Genomic DNA, 22,268 nt, shown 5'->3' on the forward strand with positions numbered 1-22,268 from the left:
AATGTGAAAAACGAAAAAGAAACTTCAGTTGTCATTTCATTCAGTTGTCATTTCATTAGTGAAAAAAGTGACGAATTCACCCGCCAGACATATTTTTACTGAACACAAACGAAACTAAATTTGTACGAAGATCTACTGAGTTTACGATAAACTGTGTAAATCAACGTACTCGATTCACCGAAGATAAACGTAAATAAGTATATTTTTACATTTCTTTAACCATATAAACTATAATCCCGTAATATTATTAAAATATTTATTTTTTCATTAAACTGCCACTAAGCAAACCAGATATCAATTTTAATATAATTTACTAATCATGGCTTGTTAACAGTAAAATCACTTAATCTCATTTCTAGCGTTAATTCAGAAAGAGATAATTGGATTTTCACAGAGTTGTCGCCCTTACTTCTAATGCTTTATGTATTTTTTTCTCTTTTTCTACTCTTCTCATTATTACTTGAACGTAAGAACAATCCACATAAATATTAAGAGATGGTTATGTAAATATATTTATTTACTCTAAATACTTACGTAACATTTAAATTACACGTTGAAATTGTTATATAAGGACATATATATATATTTTAAGTTCAATTCACAATTTTTGAAAACGCGTGTTCTTTTATTTTCTCATAAGAGTATATTTTACATATTTCTTTCGTTAGCAATCTTCGAAAAACAGTAAAAATATGTTACCACTAAATTTTTAATTTAGCAAACTCTTCAGAGAATTCTATAGAGAAAAACATATTCAAACACAGTCCACACATGCCACAGTCAAAATCATACTTCTGATGTCGAGGGTGTAATTCTCAGTATTAGTCTTAAAATTTACACCCTACCCATAAAATGATACACTTGTATAATAATAGTAAAAGAGAAAGTATAAACTGACATATTATTATTATTATTATTATTATTATTATTATTATTATTATTATTATTATTAATAATAATAATAACAATAACAATAATAATAATAATAATAATAACATTAATAATAATAATAATAATAATAATAACATTAATAATAATAATAATAATAATAACATTAATAATAATAATAATAATAATAATAACAATAATAATAATAATAATAATAACATTAATAATAATAATAATAATAACAATAATAATAATAATAATAATAATAATAATAATAATAACATTAATAATAATAATAATAATAATAATAATAACATTAATAATAATAATAATAACATTAATAATAATAATAATAATAACATTAATAATAATAATAATAATAATAATAATAACAATAATAATAATAATAATAATAACATTAATAATAATAATAATAATAATAATAATAACATTAATAATAATAATAATAATAATAATAATAATAATAATAATAATAATAATAATAATAATAATAGATATGGAGATTATCGGATACGAATGAAGAGCTATAGAATTGTCCAGTGACTGCCATACGAAAGAACAAAGAATTGCGGACCAAAAGTTGAACAAACAGAAATACAGCGAAAATTAATGATGAAATCAAGCACGAAGTATCACCCCACTGGAACCCCACGTGGGGAAACCCAACAAGTGTAGGCCCAACAAGTAGAAACACCACAGGCGGAGAACCTACAAAGACTAGACTCTACAAACGTGGAAATCGAGAACAATGAAACAGGGCTAACAGAGGAGGAAGCAGATGAAATAGAAGAAAATAATACAACTCATGAACGAGGAAAAAACAAAGTTCCCATCATTAACGAACCAAACCAGAAGAAGTTCAAAACAGAAACGAGAAGGTTAACAAGCTCCTCTCACACATCACAATAGATACAATCACAAACTTAAACATTTTAATTTAGGCAAGCGCCAAGATGGTTAGTATGAAGTGTAAATCAGGAAAACATCGGGAGAAAGATGAACCGACAAAACCTGGATGAGAAATGAGGCTAGAAACCCAAATCTACAAACTTAAAAAAAAAGCCAAAATGATAAACAGAAAAAAAAGTGACGTAGAGAAGATGGAAAATTGGAAATGTGACTAGCAGAGAGAGGTTTAACAAGAAATGTGGAGATCTGAACTAAAAAAAAAAAATAGCAGCAAAAGAAGGAAGATTGAGACGATATAAATACCAATTTGAATAGTGCAAGCAAAAGGGGTCATTGAAAAACAATGAAAGCCAATACTACCAAAATGTGAACGGAGGAAAAACAAAAGCAGAACGGCCAAACCCGAATGAAACAAAATCTACTAGAGTAAGATATGGGAAGAATGTCGAGATCACAATAGAAATGTCCAATGGCTGAAAGTCATGAAAGAAGTGTTAAAACTAATCGAAAAGGGAACAGTGAATGAAAATAAAGAAAATCATCGTAAAAGTAGCAAACTTGAAAACCTCAGAACACAACGGTACACGTGCATACTGGTATAAAAAAATTCACATTATACAAAAGGCTACCTCAAAACCTGTAAAGATCTTTACAGGAAATAAACATGCCAGATTTAATGACAAAAGTTAAGATCACACTGATACAGAAGGGCATAGAGAAAGAAACCGCCCACAGCAACTATATGCCTATCACGTTCTTAGCCTCTATGTAGAAAATACTTACAACACACTTAAGGAAACAAATCTACCAGTCCTTGAATAATATGTGGACTTATTCCCCAAGAACAGAAAGGATGCCGAATAGGGAAATGAGGAACACATGATTTGATATATATATATATATATATATATATATATATATATATATATATATATATATATACTAGCATGTGTGGCCGGCGTCGCCCGAGTGTTTGAAGGTGTGTGTTGAGCAAAAGAAAGAAAAAAGGTGGTAGTATGAATGCAGGCTCGAACCCGCACCGCGAAGGAGGAAAAGAACGGAAAAACGTGACGTCTTTGCTGTTACGACCACCGTCAAACCGGAGTGACGTAGGTTTAAATTAAGGCTAGACAATCGAAAAAACGGGATGAGTTTCGAAAATATCGGTGAAAAAAGCAACTCCCCTGTAGAAAAGTGCCAAGTTGAGGGTGAATATATTGTTTTAGCCAATTTTCCGGTATTTGTCGTCTGAAGGGTCGAGCTTCAAAGCGATATTGACCTTGTAAAAATCCGTCGCCTCTGTCGAAGGTTTTGGGCAGACATGCAAACATACATACATACATTTATATGTTGGTAGCTCAAATTTTGGGCCCAAATCGGTTAAAAAGCTTGCCCTATCTTTGAATACCCTTTATGTAACATTTCAAATGTTTAGACCAGAAATTGTCATTAATAATTTGGTAGAGACTGCAGAGGTCAAATTTTTAAAAGTTTAACCCTATTATGATCCCTTAACATTTATTGTTTTAGGCTTAAATCAAGTTATGACGTCAGATCCATGCCCAAAGAACCTATATCTAAAATTTCAAGTATTTCGACCCAAAATTCTCGGAGGGGTTTGGTAGAGTTCTCAAAGGTTTAATCGTTGAACATTGACCCTTTTCTAGAAATGTAAGCCATTTTGAGTTTCAGAACAGTTTCAGATGGTTCGCTGTTACACACAAGTCCTGTTTGTAGTAGACAGTTCCACAGAACAAAATATTCTTACCGTGTCGAAACCCGGGAAAAAAACATGTGAAATTGCTCCAGAAAAGGTTTAATATTTATGAAGCAATTCTGGTTTCTGATTGGTTGGTAGAAGAACGTGATTTAATTTGATTCGTCAGTTCTTAGCAGCATCGTTTATAAATAGAATCGTCCCACTGTGTGGGATCATACCCCATTAACCTCCATAGTGATGGGATGTCCCCTAGCGACTTTGGCTGCATGGAGACAGGGTAGTACATGTCAAGGATTCGTCACTTGACACTCAGCCCAACAGGTGAGGGGCCGGGAACCGGCCCAGCACCTGTTGGACTGAGGTACACCGCCTGGGTAATACCTAGGAGGTCCACCCTCCCAGGCCTTGCCACCGGGCTTTCCGGTGGGGCAAGTTTATTGCTTGCTGCCTGAGGCGCCCCGACCGGGGAATGCCGACGGGGTTACTCAGGCAATTTTTAAAATTGCAGGAGTGCCCCTCCTTTAGGGGAGTCTGCGGGGTTCCCACTTTCCGGCCTTGTGCCACATTTTGCTGAGGTGGGCAGCAAATAAATATCTACCCCATTAACCTCCATAGTGATGGGATGTCCCCTAGCGACTTTGGCTGCATGGAGACAGGGTAGTACATGTCAAGGATTCGTCACTTGACACTCAGCCCAACAGGTGAGGGGCCGGGAACCGGCCCAGCACCTGTTGGACTGAGGTACACCGCCTGGGTAATACCTAGGAGGTCCACCCTCCCAGGCCTTGCCACCGGGCCTTCCGGTGGGGCAAGTTTATTGCTTACTGCCTGAGGCGCCCCGACCGGGGAATGCCGACGGGGTTACTCAGGCAATTTTTAAAATTGCAGGAGTAACCCTCCTTTAGGGGAGCCTGCGGGGTTCCCACTTTCCAGGCCTTGTGCCAAATAATGCTGAGGTGGGCAGCATTTAAATAACTACCTCATTAAAACACCAAAATATTGCAACATCCTCCCTATTTTTATAATGGGGAGGTCTCTTGTGTTTGTTCTGCTCAAAAATAAATATATATTTTTATATTCACTTAGACATAACAAAAATTAGAAATCATTTGGATCTTAGAATTTTAGCATTTAAAACGACGCCATTTTTCATTGTGTTCAAATGTCAAAAAGGAAAATTACAAAGATTTTTTTAAGCAAAAGTATCAGTTACGCATTAGTAGGTTAAAGTGTTAATACAAATAAAATGGATACAGTTTAACGTCTTGTCTAGGACTATTTTTTTTATATATATAAATCTATATATTCTGAGCATTACCTCTAGGGTTTTCCGCTGATATTCATGCAAAAAAGTAAGAGCCTTCTCATAAGTGGAACTTCGCTGGTCTGTATTTTTAATATATAGAAATCTATATACATTCAGGGCAGTGAAAGAAAAAAAATTATTCAGTCGAATTCACCAACAAGTTTTGAGAAAAAACGTTGTAGCTTTATCCTTGTCGCCGGTTTCGTAAATACATCAGCAATATTTTGTTCTGATGATATGTAATTCAAAATAATGGATTCCTTTTTTATCTCGTTTTTTATGAAATGGTATTTTATATCTATATGCTTAGATCTTTGGTTGATTATCGTGTTCTGTGCTAAGACTATACTGGCTTGATTATCACAATTAATTACTACGGGACTTGTAATCAATTCTGGCTCCAAAATAGTCTTCAGGATATTTTTAAGGTAGAGTGCTTCCTGGGTCGTGTGTATGATCGCGATAAATTCTGCTTCACACGTAGAGAGAGATACAATCTGTTGTTTTTTAGATGTCCATGAAATAATAGGCCCATTTTCTGAGAGTCTGAAACAATATCCAGATACACTCTTGCGATCTTCGTCGTTTGCCCAGTCTGAATCCGAAAAACCTTCTAATTTTAGGGGATTTCTTGATTTTCTAAATACTAACTTCTGTTCTTTAGTTCCTTTTAAATAACGTAGGACTTGTTTAGCTCTGTTTAAATCCTTCATTGTCGGTCGTGACTGTATAGCATATGTCGGGCCTGGTTGCAGTCATTAAATATATAAGACTACCTATAATTTCGCGATATTGTGTGTCATTTATTATTTCAGATTCTGTGTGTATATTTTTATTAATATCATTTTCGACCGATGTAGAGCGTTTCTTGCACTCTCCCATTCCAAATTTTAATAGTATTTTGTCGATGTAACTCGATTGAGTCATCGTAACAAGTCCTTTGCTTTGAGTAAATTCTATCCCCAGAAACCAGGATATTTTGCCAAGATCGGTCATTTTGAATCTTTTACTTAATTTGTTCTTAACATCAGTTAACATTATGTCACAATTTGATGCGATTAAAATATCATCGACCCACAAAACCAAAATCAGTAGTTTATCGTCTTTGTGTTGGGTATATAAACAGGGGTCTACAGCGCATTGTCTAAATTGTTGTTTAATAATATAATCATGGAATATTGTGTTCCAACACTGAGCACTCTGCTTTAGACAATATAATAACTTGTTAAGTCGCCACACGCTATTTTTATTTTTCAATATAAATCCCTCTGGAGGGGTAATATAATTTTCACAGTCTATTGGGGCATTCAAATAAGCATTTTTTACGTCCATTTGATGGATGTTTAGGTCATATTGTGATGCGACTTGCAGTAAAATTCTGATTGTCGTTAGGTTTGTGGTCGGTGAAAACGTAGAAAAGTATTCTTTACCGTAAATCTGAGAGCACCCCTTAGCAACAAATCTTGCTTTGTACTGTTCTACGCCTGGTGCTGTACTCTGTTTTGTAAAGACCCATCTGGTAGAAATAACATGTTTATCTCTTGGGAGAGGCACTACCGTATACGTATCATTTTCGGTTAAGGCATCTATTTCTTTTTTCATGGCAATTTTCCATTCCTCACAATGTTCTGAATTAATAGCTTCGTTGAAGCTTTTTGGCGAATTTTCCATTGAATAGCAATAGTCGATTTGATAATCCTTTATATTGTCGACCACAAAAAAATCGGGTCGTCTTCTATTTCTTTTCGGATATCTTTCGACTTTATTATTATCATCATCATCATCATCATCATCATCATCATCATCATAGACACTCTCGTCTCCGTCATTTTTATTGTTTTCGTTTGTTCTAATTATTTAAGGTAATATAATTTTATTCTCTTCATATGACGAGGTTTCGTCTGTAAAATTAAACGTGTCTGTGAATTTTACACACCGGATTCTTTTTGTTTTATTTTTTTCGGGAAAAACTATTAAATTGGCTTGACTGTTTTTATCGTATCCAAGAAATATACCTCTGTCGGCTTTAATATTCAATTTACTCTTTTTCTCTATATATGCGAAGCAAGTTGAACCAAATATATGCATTCTGCTTAAATTTGGTTTTTTACCGCAGAAAGATTCATATGGAGTTTTAGATAGTGTTTTGTTAAAGCACCTGTTGCGTATATAGGCTACCGCCATAAGTGCATACGTCCAGAGGTTTTTAGGGAGTTTTGATTCAATGAGTAGGCATCTTGCCATTTCAAAAAATGTCCGCCACGCACGTTCAGCAGTCCCGTTTTGGTGTGGCGATCTAGGAGCTGATGTTTCATGCCTGATATGATGGTTAATTAGTAAAAGTTCAAAGGCTTTATTATTGAATTCCGTACCGTTGTCAGAGCGAATACACTTGATTTTACCGTAGGGGGGGGGGTCATGTCGGCTAGATATTTCTTAGTTGCTAGCAGGGTATCAGATTTGTTCTGTAAAAAGTAAACCATTATTAAACCTGAATGGTCATCTACGAAATTCAACACATATCTATAATGTTCTCTGGCCATCGGTTCTACGGGACCGTTCAAGTCACAATGCACCATTGATAGGATTTTTTGGCCTTTTTGTCTGGTATCTTGTTTTGATAGTTTGTCATTTTCCCTTGCGTACAGACGTCGCAGTTGAATGTTTTTGATGTTTGTATTTGCATTCCATCAACTACAGGCGGCAACTTTTTGATATCAGGAATATTGCAGTGTCCAAGAATTTTATGACATTTTTAATTGTGTTCAAATGTCAAAAAGGAAAATTAATTTAGCCATGGCATGGATCGACTACAAACAGACGTACAACAGGATTCCCCGAGCATGAATAATAGAATGCTTAAAAATGTATAAAATAACCTAAAGAAAATAAATATAATACGAATAATTGCAGAAGCATTAGGAACAGTCTCACAGAACTAGGAAAAATCGTAATTTAAAGGAGTAGACTACGACTATAAAACGAACGATAATGCTAAAAACAGTTGAAATCTTAAAAAGAAACCTTTGAGCAGAGAGCCTGGTGTACATGCGTGAAAATCATTAATCCGTCATATAGAAGAGGCAACAGAATTAAAACACAAAGAAAACAAGAAAAATGAAACCGCAGAATTGTAAAAGTGTAAGTTGACAACACTCCCTCCACCCAAAAAAAAATTGTGAGGCAGGCATAGATTGGCACCACGCCAAAAGCTTGGAGAAGAGTTAATGAAGACCGAGGAGAGAAAGCACTAACCGGACCTCCAGTGGATGGGTGCGATGGGAACTGGAGTCCTGTGGGGAGTTATTGTCACCAAAATTGTAATAAAGATCAATTAATATTTCCAGCGACAAATAAATGGCAAATGACAAAAACCATTTGTAAAAGTTATTGAAAGGGATGAAAATCACCAAAAGTCTGGGGAGACTTAAAACCCTGCAGACTCCACGGAACACAACCGGTTGTTATCAGTGAGCAATATTTAATACAAACCTGTGTGAGAACTCCTAGTAATAATATAAAATCTAAAATTTTATTAGTAGTATTAATGATTAATGAAAGATCAATAAATAAATATAATGGCAATACATATGAAAACAATTAATATATAATACTAAACAACAACGATAAAATAATAATAATCGCATTAATAATATTTTGAGTTTTATTAATAACTAGCAGTTCAGCCCGGCTTTGCTCGGGCTCTATGTAGTATTCATAACTTTATGTGCATATGTATATATTAAAAAGGGTGATGAAATAATGGAAATAGTATTCCGACAAAATAGAGAAATGAAAAGGAACAAACCGTATTATGTGTTCATCAACGTTTCGTCTTTATTTCGAGACTTGTCATTCATCCAGAGGAAGTCTCGAAATGAAGACGAAACGTTGATGAACACATAATACGGTGTGTTCGTTTTTATTTCTCTATTAAAAAGGGTGCATATGTACCGTAATGCGTTTCTATATAATAGACTTCCTTAACTACTATAGAAAAAAGTTAGGAAACACTGCAGAGGTAATCATTTTTTTTTAACTTTGACCCCAATTTTGACCCCTTAACATGTATTGTTTTGGGCTCAAATCAGATTAAAATGTTCGAGCCAGGTCCAGGTAAGCTAGATCTAAAAATCCAAGTGTTCAGACCCCAAATTGGCGGAGAAGTTTGGTAGAGTCTGCAAAGGTCAACTATTTCAACCTTGACCTCTTGGCAGCGAAACGATCGCTGAAAAAACGATTAAAAAGCTTGCTGCATGTCTGAGACCCTTTATGTAAAATTTCAAATGTTTAGACGTAATATTGGCTTAATAATTTGATAGAGACCGCAAATGTAAAAATTTTTAACTTTAATCCCTTGGCAGCCAAATTTTCGGCCAAAAACCGATGAAAAACTTGACCTATGTCTGAATACACTTGATATAAAATTCCAAATATTTAGACTAAAAATTGGCTGAGTAATTTTGAAGAGACTGTAGAGGTAAATTTTCTAATTTTGACCCCAATTTTGACCTCTTAGCATTTACTGTTTTGAGCTAAGATAAAAGTATAAAGTTAGATCCATGTCCAAAGAACCTATATCTAAAATTTCAAGTGTTTAGCCCCAAAATTCGCGGAGTAGTTTGGTAGAGTCCTCAAAGGTAAAATCTTCGAACGTTGACCACTTAATTGACAAACTTCTGGCCGAAAACCGATCAAAAAGATTTTTTTCACATCTCAATAACCCTTATGCCAATTCTCGAATCTGTAGACCGAAATTTGACAGAGTTATTGTGTAGAGAAATGTACACAGACAGACACACAGAGAACCTTTCACTTTTATAGATATACTAGCATTTCAGCTCGGCGTTGCTCAGGTGTTTGGAAATGTATGTTGAGCAAAAAGAAAAAACGGTCAATTTTTTTAACTTATCTTTAATAATTTGGTAAAAAAATTTTTTTTAATTTTCTTTAATAATTTGGTAGAGACGGCAGAGGTCAAATATTTTAAACTTTAGCCCCTATTATGACCCTTAACATTTATTGTCTTGGGATCAAATCAAGTTATTAAGTTAGATCCATGTCCAATGAACCTATATCTAAAATCTCAAGTGTTTAGACCCAAAATTGTCGGAGGAATTTGGTAGAGTTCTCAAAGGTCAAATCGTTGAACTTTGATCCCTTAACATCCAAATTTCTGGCCGAAAACCGATCACATAGATTTTCCCAAATTCAGTACCCTGTATATCAAATTTCGAGTATGTAGTCTTAAAACTGACAGAGTTATTGCGTAGGGAAATGTACAAACACACAGACACACAGACACACAGACACGTTCACTTTTATGAATATACTAGATAGAGTAATCAAAAGTATATACGTATACATAAATTTATACGGAAAACATTTTGTGTTTATAGTAATTTTTTTACGCAAATAGTATGCAAGTATATTGCATGAATATAATTACACGTAATAGTTAACTAAAGATGATCATCGCATGAGAAAACCGAAAAAACTAACAGGGAATTAATTTAAATGAATGTTTAAAAGAATATGCAAATTAGCTAGATCTTTTGCTAGTGAATGCAATTCTACAACCCATATATAAAAATTGTATTTTCTTTTTAAATAAATAGAAACGAGGGTTTTTAATATTAATATCAATACACACAAAATAAAAACGAATTTACAGGATTATAGACTAGTAGTTCAGCCCAGATTCGCTTGGGTCCTATGTAATGTTCATAACTTGCCCTACAAAGTAAATAAACTTTATGTAACATTTGAAATGTTTAGACCAAAAATTGTCTGAGTAATTTCGCAGAAACCGCAAAGGTCAAATGTTTTTTCAAATTTTACCCCAATTTTGACTCTTTACCATTTATTATTTATACATAGTTTTACCCATGTCCAATTACCTACATCTAAAATTTCAAGTGTTTAGACCCAAAATTGGCGGAGGAATTTGGTAGAATCTGCAAAGGACAACTCTTTCAACTGTGACCTTTTGTCAGCCAAATTTTCGTCCCAAAATGGATTAAAATGCTTGGCGCATGTCTGAATACTTGTATGTATAAATTTCAAATGTTTAGGCTCAAAAGTGGTTGAGTAGTTTGCTAGACACCGCAAATGTCAAATCTTTTGAACTTTGGCCCCTTCGCAGCTCAAATTTTACACCCAAACCGATTAAAAATCTTGCCCTATCTCTGAATACTTATTATGTAAAATTTCAAATGTTTGGACCGGAAATGTGGTGAGTAATTTTGTAGAGATTGCAGAGGCCAAATGTTTTTTTTTTAATTTGACCCCAATATTGACCTCTAAGCGTTTATCTTTTGGAGCTCAAATCGAATTAAAAAGTTAGATCCATGTCTAAGTAACCTATATCTAAATTTCAAGTGCTTAGACCTCTAATTGGCGGTAGAGTGGTAGAGTTCTCAAGGATCAAATCGTTGAACATTGACCCCTTAACAGCAAAATGTCTGGGTGCAAACCGATTAAAAATATATAAAATTTAAAATATTTAGACAAAATATTGGCTGAGTAATTTGGAAGAGACCGCAAAGGTCAATTTTATTTAAACTTTGACCCTAATTGTGAATCTTTAACATTTATTGTTTTGCGCTCAAATAAAAGTATAAATTTAGATCCACGTCCAAGTAATTTGCATATAAAATTTCAAGTGTTTAGACACCAAATTGGCGACGGAGTTGTGTAGAGTTCTCAAAGGTCAAATCGTTTAACTTTGACCTCTTAACAGCCAAATTTCTGGCTGAAAACCGATCAAAAAGATTTTCCTACATCTCAATACCCCTTATGTCAAATTTCGAGTCTGTAGCCCGAAAATTGACAGTTATTTGGTAGGGAAGTGTACACATACATACATACATACATACATACATACATACATACAAACATACATACATACATACATACATATATTTTTACGTTTATAGATATATAGAGATATAGAGATAATATTTATACTAACGGTAATAATAATAATAATAATAATAATAATAATAATAATAATAATAATAATAATAATAATAATAATGAAAGAAAAGTACACTCTATGATAAAGTGAAAATGAACATAACAGTCGCTGTTGAGATTGTAGCGCTTTCGCTTGGGCAGAGATCCAGTGTCTCATCAGTGTGAATAGTGAAATTCAATCTTTAGACAAAGTGAGGTGGGACTAGTGCCTACGTTGGATGGTACCAGTATCATTGTTATTAATTAATTGCTATACTTATTAGAAGTATTACAATATTTCGAATATGGACCCGGATTATGATAACTATTCATATTTTTTAGAAATGAATTAGACCTGGAGTCTAAAGAGCAGAGTTTATTTTAATATATTAATAAATGTCTCCGGAGACAAGGTACCACAGTATCCCCAAATATATAAGGACTGAACATTAAACAACCTTTCTAATGGAACTCAATAATAGAATATCCGCCTAACTAACTACAAAAAATGCTGGTTTTATTTTGGTGTTTTAAATTTCTCCCTAACCCCTATTTTTTGCTGAAGAGATTATATTCCAAGACACAACCCTTGTCAATTATTATCAATAAATATTGTCAGTTTTAATAAAATAAATATCGTTCCCGAAACGATCGTACACTCGAATTGATTTTGTTTGTTTTTCCATTTAAAACTGATTCATAATGTACAATCATTACTATTTTACACACACACACACACATATATATATATATATATATATATATATATATATATATATATATATATACACATATACATGCATAAAGCTGAACGCCTGTGTGTATGTGTCTGGTCACGAAAAAGCTACTATATGACTATTTAAAAACAAACTGATTACATATAATGATAGAAGATGCATCGAGGATCAGGAATGCGTATGTTTGATCTGGCAGAACAATGGTTCATAAAAATTGTGGGTTCTGCGTTCTCGGCTGGCCCCCAAAGTATGGAAATAAAAAAAATTTTTTAAATGTTTACAAGGGTTTTTGATATAGATGTACATAAGAATACTTTGATAAGTATGTTTTAACTTAAATAGGGATGGTATAATAAAATTGTGGGGTCTGCGTTCGCGCCTGTACTCCATGGAAATATGGCACAAACTTTAACAAAGACTTTTCATATCTATTTGCGTAAGTATACTTTCATAATTATGTTTTAGTTTGAAGAAATATGGTATAATAAAATTATTGGGTGTTCGTTCGAGCCTGACCTCCATAGAATGTAAATATGTCACAAAGTTTAACAAGGTTTTTTAAAAGGGGTGTGGGTTCACAATAACACCTTAACTTTAATCTTAATTCACATTAGCTTTTTTTAATTTTTTTTTAGTTGAATCATATTGTGTCGAATAAACTCACCTCATAAATTCCCGTTCTTATTAAAGTGAAAGCCAAAATAAAAAAAATCGGAACTTTAGGCAATTCTCGACACAAATTTTGCATTACTCTGTTTTTTCCTTCTCAACTTGCACGTGGCACTCTTTCGAAAATAGATATATAGATAAATAATAAAAAATAAGAACGTTATTTGTTATCGTGTCGAAAGAAGGAAAAATATCCTGCTCACCTGATTACGTATCTTTTTAAAAGCATTTGCATAACCTTTTTTTATTTATATATCTGTTTAAACATTTTGCCAGTGTACAAGAAGGAATTTAGTTGATTACAACCTTCAGTGGGTTCTTTACATTACAATAGTACAACCCTGAATCTGACGGCGCAATACTACACCGTCCAATACTGTAAAACTGAAACAAAGCAGTTCTGCTTGAAAAGGGCGCCATTTTCTTCTTATTTGTATTTATATCGATTATTTGCTTAAAAAAAACTAAAGTAATTACGTGTTTACTTTTTTACTATCCCATTTTACTGTTTCGGACTATTTTAATAAAGTAAGTAAAGCTTCATTATTTTTCAAAACTGTTTTTTTTTCTTTGTTTCTCGATATTTCGTCGATATTATTTAGTAAGAGCGTTTATCAGAAAAGCGAAAAAACGATTACCCGAAAAAAATACATATACAAGACATAAATGTTACCCTAGTCAATAAAAGTTCAGTTCTTGTTTTGTTTTTTTGTTTTTTTGTTTGTTTTTTTTTGGGGGGGGAAATAGCTTTTAATGCTCTTTACTTGAAATAATTTCAGCGAACCAAAATTAAAACGAAATTTGAGGCGATAACTACTTAAATGAATTTTTATATAAACTACATATGCCATAACCGAATATTCCTCAAGTACAAAATAACGGAAAACATTAAAATATGTTTATAAATATTCCTTAAGTTGACAGAACTCTTTTAAATTGTTGACACAGAATGCTCAGGTGCCCCTCCTTTAAATTTAAAACGGTGCTCTTCATTTCAAAGTCGCTATCATTTTGACTTTATTCAAACTGATTCGTGAATTAAAAAAAAATTTTTTTTACAAACTACTTAAAAATACAAACCAATGAACTTTTCTACCATAAAAAGTAAATTTTATTGACTATGGTAAGATTTATTTCTTGTATATTCATATTATTATATATATAACATTTTCTCTTTGTAAGGAAACGTCATTTTGTTGGTCACTCTTGGATACAAATGGAAACAAAGTTGATATAAAAATATATTGTCGCGAAAATTATCTTTACTTTCATCATATTTTGCTTAGGGTAAAATGTTTGAGTATCAAAACCTATCTCTTTACAAACCTCTCCTTTTCAAAACCTATCATATTTCATCAATCACAGTCCATTTTCTGTAGGCTGTTTTTGAACCCAGCCAACGACGGGTTCTTCTGCTAGTATATATATATATATATATATATATATATATATATATATATATATATATATATATATATATATAATTCGTATATGGCTGAGTGTTATATTGAGCAGAAAAACAAGCGAAATAAATAATGATTGTTTTGTCTAAAGGTGATTCCCGATTAATGAGAACTACCAATTTTTCTGTGGTTTTCAAATAGTTAATAAAAAATGCTATGACGACTAAGTCAATAAGAAAACCCGGATGAATCCGAGTCATCAAAGGTCGTGAGAATCACAAGTTTTCAGGAGGCTTGGTTGATATTCAACAAGTCTAGCATAGACGATTGATTAATTTTTCCGTAGCGGAGACTTACGTGGAGAGCTTTGACCGGTTGACAAAACGTATAGCAACCACCTTCCCAATATAAATTAAATCTGCGAAATCGTTTTCGTCAGTTGCGAAGTTAATACAGACATATATTATATATATATATATATATATATATATATATATATATATAACTTTACAGTTTTTACATTTTAAACATAAATTCTTCATTTTTTATATTTTCCTTAAGGTTTCGTCATCCTAAGACATTTATTTAAATAAAAAAAATAACTGTTTTGTCACCCCGTTCCATGTCATCAGGCGTGCACTACTAAAATTAAAAGAGAAGCTTACTAATTATTAGAATTAAATAAAATAAGTGAAATTTACAGGTAATTCACTCGAAAAATAGAACAATAGTAAAAATGTTTAATCAAATATATCTCCATCTCATTTCTGGCTTATAACAGCTTTTTACTCAATTTTATATATATATACAGTCGCTCCTGATGATAATCAGATGCGCCGATAGAAAGCGCTTGAAAAACCGAGCTTGTGACCGAACAACAACTATTGGGTGCCATCTTATAAACCATGCTTGCTGAATTTAAAAATTGAAAAATATCCAGAAAGATTGCAAAAAAGAATAACTCTGTCGTTTTCAATCAGATGTGATTGAATATATATATATATATATATATATATGGGGGGTGTATGTGTGTGTACTCGATGTATAATACATTTATCCTATTACAAATTAATCAGTGCAGTACACAGAACATTTGGAAAAACTATTTTTTAAAAAACCTTCCATATTACGAGTATCTGATGAAGGGAATTTGTTTTGCGTATGGAAGCTTACAAGAGTATTAAATGTTTCTCAAGATTAAGCCGAGGTCTATTATTTAACTTTTCCACCAATTACAGTTTCTCCAGAAATCTATAAGATCAGTCGTTCTGTTGCAAACTCCATTGCACAATTCTCCAGTACTTGTTTAGTACAAGCCATGTTTTGGCAACCATTCAACAACAACGATTACTGCTCGTTCATCTAACCGCAATCTTACACTGCGATTGTTACTAATGCTGGCAGTAATTGGTCTACAGCCGTGCCAACCGCAGAAAAATGGAATCGATGAGGTGGATATATGTGTTAGGGAGATAAAAAGAAAAAGAAAATCTCTTCCCTCTGCGCATGCTTGGATCTATTCATAGTAAGAAAGACAGCCTTCACCCATATAGATGACCGGATAAATAAGCGGAGGCTTAGCGATCATATCACTTTGAGCCTTCGGCTCTGACAATAACTCGTAACTATTTCAATAATTGTCGCTGTGTTCTTTAGCAAATAAAAATAATCTCTCATATCTCATATTCCTTTTGTCTTTCTCTCTTCTACTCGACCTTCCTCCCTATATCTTTCTCTATATCTCTCAATCTCCCCCCTCTCTCTCTCTCTATAAATATATATATATATATATATATATATAGTTAGTTAGTTAGTTAGTTAGAGAGTGAGAGGTATAGTTAGATAGATAGACATATTGATAAGTAGATAAATACATAGATAGACACATTACACGTTCATTTCGAATATAAAAAATCAGAATAATTTCACTATATTTAATGTTCTAAATGTCTCTCTCTCTATCTCATATATATATATATATATATATATATATATATATATATATATATGGTCCTGGATATTACCTTACACTATATCCAGTGGCAAGTCCCCAGCTGGCAAACTTTGGGGAGTGTGGAGCCACCCTTTAATTGCCATTGCTCCCAGGTACACTCTGACCCAGAACTATGGGTTAAATAGAAACCGACTTGAAAACAACAAATATATTCTATTTAAAAAAAATTATTTTGAATCTTTGGATTTGGCATTAAATAACCTGAAAAGGGTTGATATGCCGTAAAACAAAAACAACCAACCATATATATATATATTTGGTCCTTGCTAATGGAGTCAGAGATGGCTTCGTTGCCGGGTTCATATCTCTCGAGTGGTGTTAATCGTGACACTCTTCACTGATGATTTCCGAAATAATGGCAGATTTGTGTCTGTAGAGATTTAATAATTAATCTAGTTAATAATTATGTCAGCCCCTTTAAGAAACTCGTTTCTTATTATTGAGTATTTTACAGTTGAAATAAAGTCGGTCAATTTAGCTCGCATGGACAGATCATCACTCTAACAGACGTTAAAACATTTTTTTTTAAGTTTAAATTTTAACAATATTGCTCGCGGTTAACGGTGGTCGAATGGTTTTGACCCTTGCTAATGGAGTCAGAAATGCCTTCGTTGGCGGGTTCGAACTTATCGACCGGTGTTAATCGTGACATTCTTCACTGACGATTCACGAAAGGATGAAGCACTACTGTCTGCTGGTATTTAATAATTATAGTAAATAATTATATATATATATATATATATATATATATATATATATATATATATATATATATTATAATTTAGAAATTAAAAATCTGTGATTTGAAATAGTTAAATTTCAAACATAGAAATCGTATTATATGCAAGACAAAGAATACAGTATAGTAAAATATATTTCCTTAACCCATAAGTTTTCGATGTTTATACATCTCCTTGGAGGAAAATATTAGCAAATATTATAAAAGGTGTGCACCTAATTTGCTAAAGGTAATAAACATAGAAAAATAAATAAAATATTTTTAAAGTTTTTAAATCATTTTAGCTACATAGAATAAGGGAAATTGTATATTGATGCAGCTAGAAAAAAAAAGGATATTGAATTGCAAATCAAAAGTGCATGCTAAATCCTATAATGGAACCTCTTGGTATTTGGCAGGTAAAAAGATCCAACGTGTATTGTAATAAATCCAAGGAAGCGTGTAACAATCCAATATGTACATATTTCCACAGCTTTTCTTTAGTTTGATTGGATATCCGGCAAATCTTTGATTATATCAATCCGGTGAAATTGTTGTACTATATCAGTTTCAAAATTCAGTTCAAGTTTTCAATTAAAAATTAGATTAAAATGAAAGTAATTAAATAAAACACAAATAGAATAATATATATTTGGAGTCTGTCTCTATTTGTGCCGGCAAAAGGAAACAGTAAACGCATTGTTAATCTTTGGGGAACTTTGAATCTTTTCTCCCGTTTTTTTTTATTTTTATTTTTTTCTCCCTCGTTGTGCCAATATTTTAATCGTTTTTAAACGTTAATAAACTTAATGTTAGTTTACCCGGTACTTTTGGCACATTCAATAGTTCCCCATTGGAATTCTTTAAAGTTTCAACATATTATTTTTTTTAAATTATTTTTTTTATTGTTTCATTTCATTATTATATTAACCAATGGATTTATTCCGCCTTAAACTCATCAAAAGAAAAAAGCACCTATCAATACATCAAGAGGAGATCCGAAAATTGAGAGAGAAATTGCAATTACCTTTTAATTTTTATATTTATTACACCATGTTAATTGATAGGTGCTTTTTCTTCTACTGAGTTAGGATGGGAATAAATTCATTGATCAGTATAATAATTAAATGATTTTACGCAACGAAAAAGGTGCTGTCAAGAATTGTGCATGTCAAGGTACTTATGGAATAAATTGTAAGATAGTCAACATCTTTAAATTACAAATATATACTTTTGTCATTTATTTGTTATATGCTCTTTAATTACATTGAACTTTATAAATTAAAGAATTAGTAGAAATAAAGGTGAAATATAATTGAAAAACACATTTTCACTCTCTCTCTCTCTCTCTCTCTCTCTGTATATATATATATATATATATATATATTACTGATATGACAATTCCAGTATTTATTTCGGTTTAAATGCAGTTAGTGATTCTGTTCTAAATTCAGATTCTAATAGAATTACTGATTCTGATTTCAATTTTACAAAATTTTCAGATATTTAGCAATAGAGTTCATTTTCTGGCGGGGGGGGGTTGTATTACCGTAAAAGATAGAACATATGCTTATTTTTATTGTATGTTAAACTATATAAAACTTTATTTATATTATATAAAGTTAAGGCAAAAATGAAATTAAAAAAAACAAGCCTTTTTGGCATCAGAAAATATGCCCAAATTTTCCGATTCAAACACCGATTCCAATTCTTCCAAAAGTAATTGTCCCACCACTAATATATATATATTGTATGTCAGGTCATGTCATGTGCTACTGGTACCATGTAGCGCAGTACTACCTGCCTCATGGTCGGGTCACCGGCGACTAAACTGGTTCCCCCACCAGATTTGTTTGGTGAGGAGGGCGGTTAGTCTCCCTGAAGGATTAAAAACAAGATCTTCTAAAGGGCGAATGAACACTTTTTCTGGGTCAACGGCCAACTAGCACCGTGTATATTTGTGTGTGTATGTATATGTGTATTGGGGTGGAGAGGGCTCCCGTAAGCCGTGGTGAAAGCAACCTTTCTAGGAGAAGCAAATCTCTGATTTAAAAAAACATAAAGCAGAAGACCATTACCCGCATTAAGCTGGTCTGCAGTTTAATTTGTTGCTGGCTATCTTGCTCTTGCTTGTTGCTGGATCTCAACATTTGGAACCGAGAGAGAGACTTAGCTGTCGTACAAAGCTAAGACTCTGTAACATCATATTTGTATAGATACTCCCTCAGGCATTTGGGCTCATGGATTTTAAATGTCTGAGGGAGTGGCACTCGTCTGACAAGGCGTTGCAATCATCATATATATATATATAGATATATATATATATATATATGGGGAGACAGAGAGAGAGAGAAGGAGATAAAAAAATCACTACAAAAAATATGCAAATGTTTATATTTCTCAGTTATTTTCTATTTGTTGACGTGTAGGAACTCAAAAAGTCTTTCGAAAATATGAAGACGTTTTGTTCCGAAAGTACCATATTTTCGACCAATCCTTTCGTCTTCAGTGTGAATGATATAAACACGAATGCAGAGTGTGTATGGCTACCAGCAGGAGAAGAACCGGTATAGCCAACGAGGTTAAGATGTATCTGAATACGATCATCCCAACATTTTTGATGTTATAACCTTGTTTTATATATATATATATATATATATATATATATATGTGTGTGTGTGTGTGTGTGTGTGTGTGTGTGTGTGTGAGTAAATAAATTTCAAATCGTCACCCAACAATGTTCGATAATATACAACACTACAGCATTATTTTAAAACTTTTTTTGAAAAAATCAATTCAGGTAACTTGATTATGTAATAGAGATGACATCTATGTATTTCAGCTTCAATGTAGCCACTTTCAGATTCAATCACAATCTCGATACGGATCCCGTTTATTTTCCACAAGCGCTGGAGGAAGCTCAGCGAATCCTCGGTAGATGGCGGCGACCAAGCTGATTTTGGTGTTGTGGGAGGTCATGTTAGTGATGTTTTTGACATGACTAAACGAAGGTCTAGTGGGTTCAGGAAGAGGGAAGAGAGAGGTAGTGAGAGACGGGTACAAAGTCGTAGCACTCCTTCTGAATCCAAGCCTGAGTCCTTTTGGACCTCTGGACTGGCTTCTGTCCTGCTGCCACACCCAGGGCTTGCCAACAGAAACTTGATTATACCAGGCGATCAGCACACTCTTCAGCACACCCAGGTACACTTTTCAAGCCGCCTTCAAAGATTTGAGGTAGCATGATGTGTCCCTCGCTTAAAACCATTCCAAAGGCCATAACCGTGACCGGAATCTTTGTTTTCATCACACTGTGCACCCCCGATTATTCATGCCACTCCAGCGATGCATTTAGAGGGTGCTGGCAATGGTCCTTTTGTCATTTAGATCGGTAGAGAGCATAAGTTGTACTGCGGCGCATCTCCGATCTCGCTCATTTAACAGTTTGTTACTTTCAGACGCGATAGAAGCTTCTCTCATTTCTAGTGCGTAGATCTTCTGCAACAAAAAAAAAAGAAAACCGGTCTTCATCAAACAGAAATGGAATCATGTCGTATTTTCTAGTGCGACAGTTTTATTGCTCCACATTGTACAGTATTTTGACTCAGCCTTTTACTATGATGACCTCTACTGATGAAATTTGTATATTGTTGTTTCAATTTTTTTCTACCAAAACCAAGTTCCAAAACATATTATTTTTATTACGCAGGCCTCGAGAAATTTTAATTTTCCCTTTATGTTTTAAGGCAATACACATGTTAATTATTACACGTAAATTGCACGGGAACATATGTATTTAACACGCTGGGAGAATTTTATATAGTACAATGCATATATCTTCAGCAAACTCTTTCGTCGAATGTAATACAAACGGTTCTATAAAGTTTATGTAATATCACAGTTTCCATTAGATATTTTTTGCATATATACTATAATTAAATAAGTGATATACTTAAATAAATACTTAGCTCTGGACTTTAGTTATTTTTATATTCAATTTAAATTATTCTTTAAGGATTATACTGAAATTAAATGAAGAAGTCGCCAATCTCTTACTTAGCTCTACAGTTATTGCTCTTGCATACAAACAACAACTCTTAAATAGTCTTTTCATTTGCATGATAGCTTTACGGGAAAGGATGTCTCTATCTTGTAAACTAATTCATATAGCACATCTGTATATATAGTAAAAACTATGTAAATGTTATATGGATTCAAAAAAGCCTATTTCTAAAATGTAATCAAAATGGAATAAGTGGATCACATGTAGTCTAATCTAATATGGATGGTGTTTTTTAGAAGCGGCGAACATAAAATTGGTAACTATTTTCTTTAATCTTTCTTTTTCGTTTTTTTTTTAGTTCAGCTTGGTTTGAAAAGACACTCGGGCAGCGTTTGCAAATCGTGCAAATTTATTTTTAATAAAATTTGGAAACTTTTGCTAAACAAATAATTTCACGAAATGAGTTCGCCAACTGCCACCTCGTGCGTGCATTTAATTATATTCTTTGGTGATATGCAAAACTCTGTGTCTAGTGCTGAAAAATCAGATACAAAAGACTACCTAGAAGACCACTTAGAAGACACCATTCGACGCGTTATTGTCGGAATACAGTCTAATACAATGCATAGAATTTTGTGGTAATTTGACTTACATATTACGCCATATACGCTTGAGCCGCTGCGATAATATACCCGTACTTGTATTCAAATTATGAATGCCAAAAATTTATATTTGAAATAAACCACATATTTGTCTATTAAAATATATATTTCTGTAATTTATTTTAAGCAAAATTTCGCTACTTTTACATACGCCCTATATATATATATATATATATATATTATTTGAACAAGATATTACGTGTTTCCCAAAAATACATTTGAAAGACAGTATTGTAAGAATATTTCTTTTTCCCCGCATAATGC

This window comes from Euprymna scolopes, chromosome 13, assembly GCF_053919585.1.
Source record: "Euprymna scolopes isolate OS-2025 chromosome 13, ASM5391958v1, whole genome shotgun sequence".
NCBI lineage: Eukaryota > Metazoa > Mollusca > Cephalopoda > Sepiida > Sepiolidae > Euprymna > Euprymna scolopes.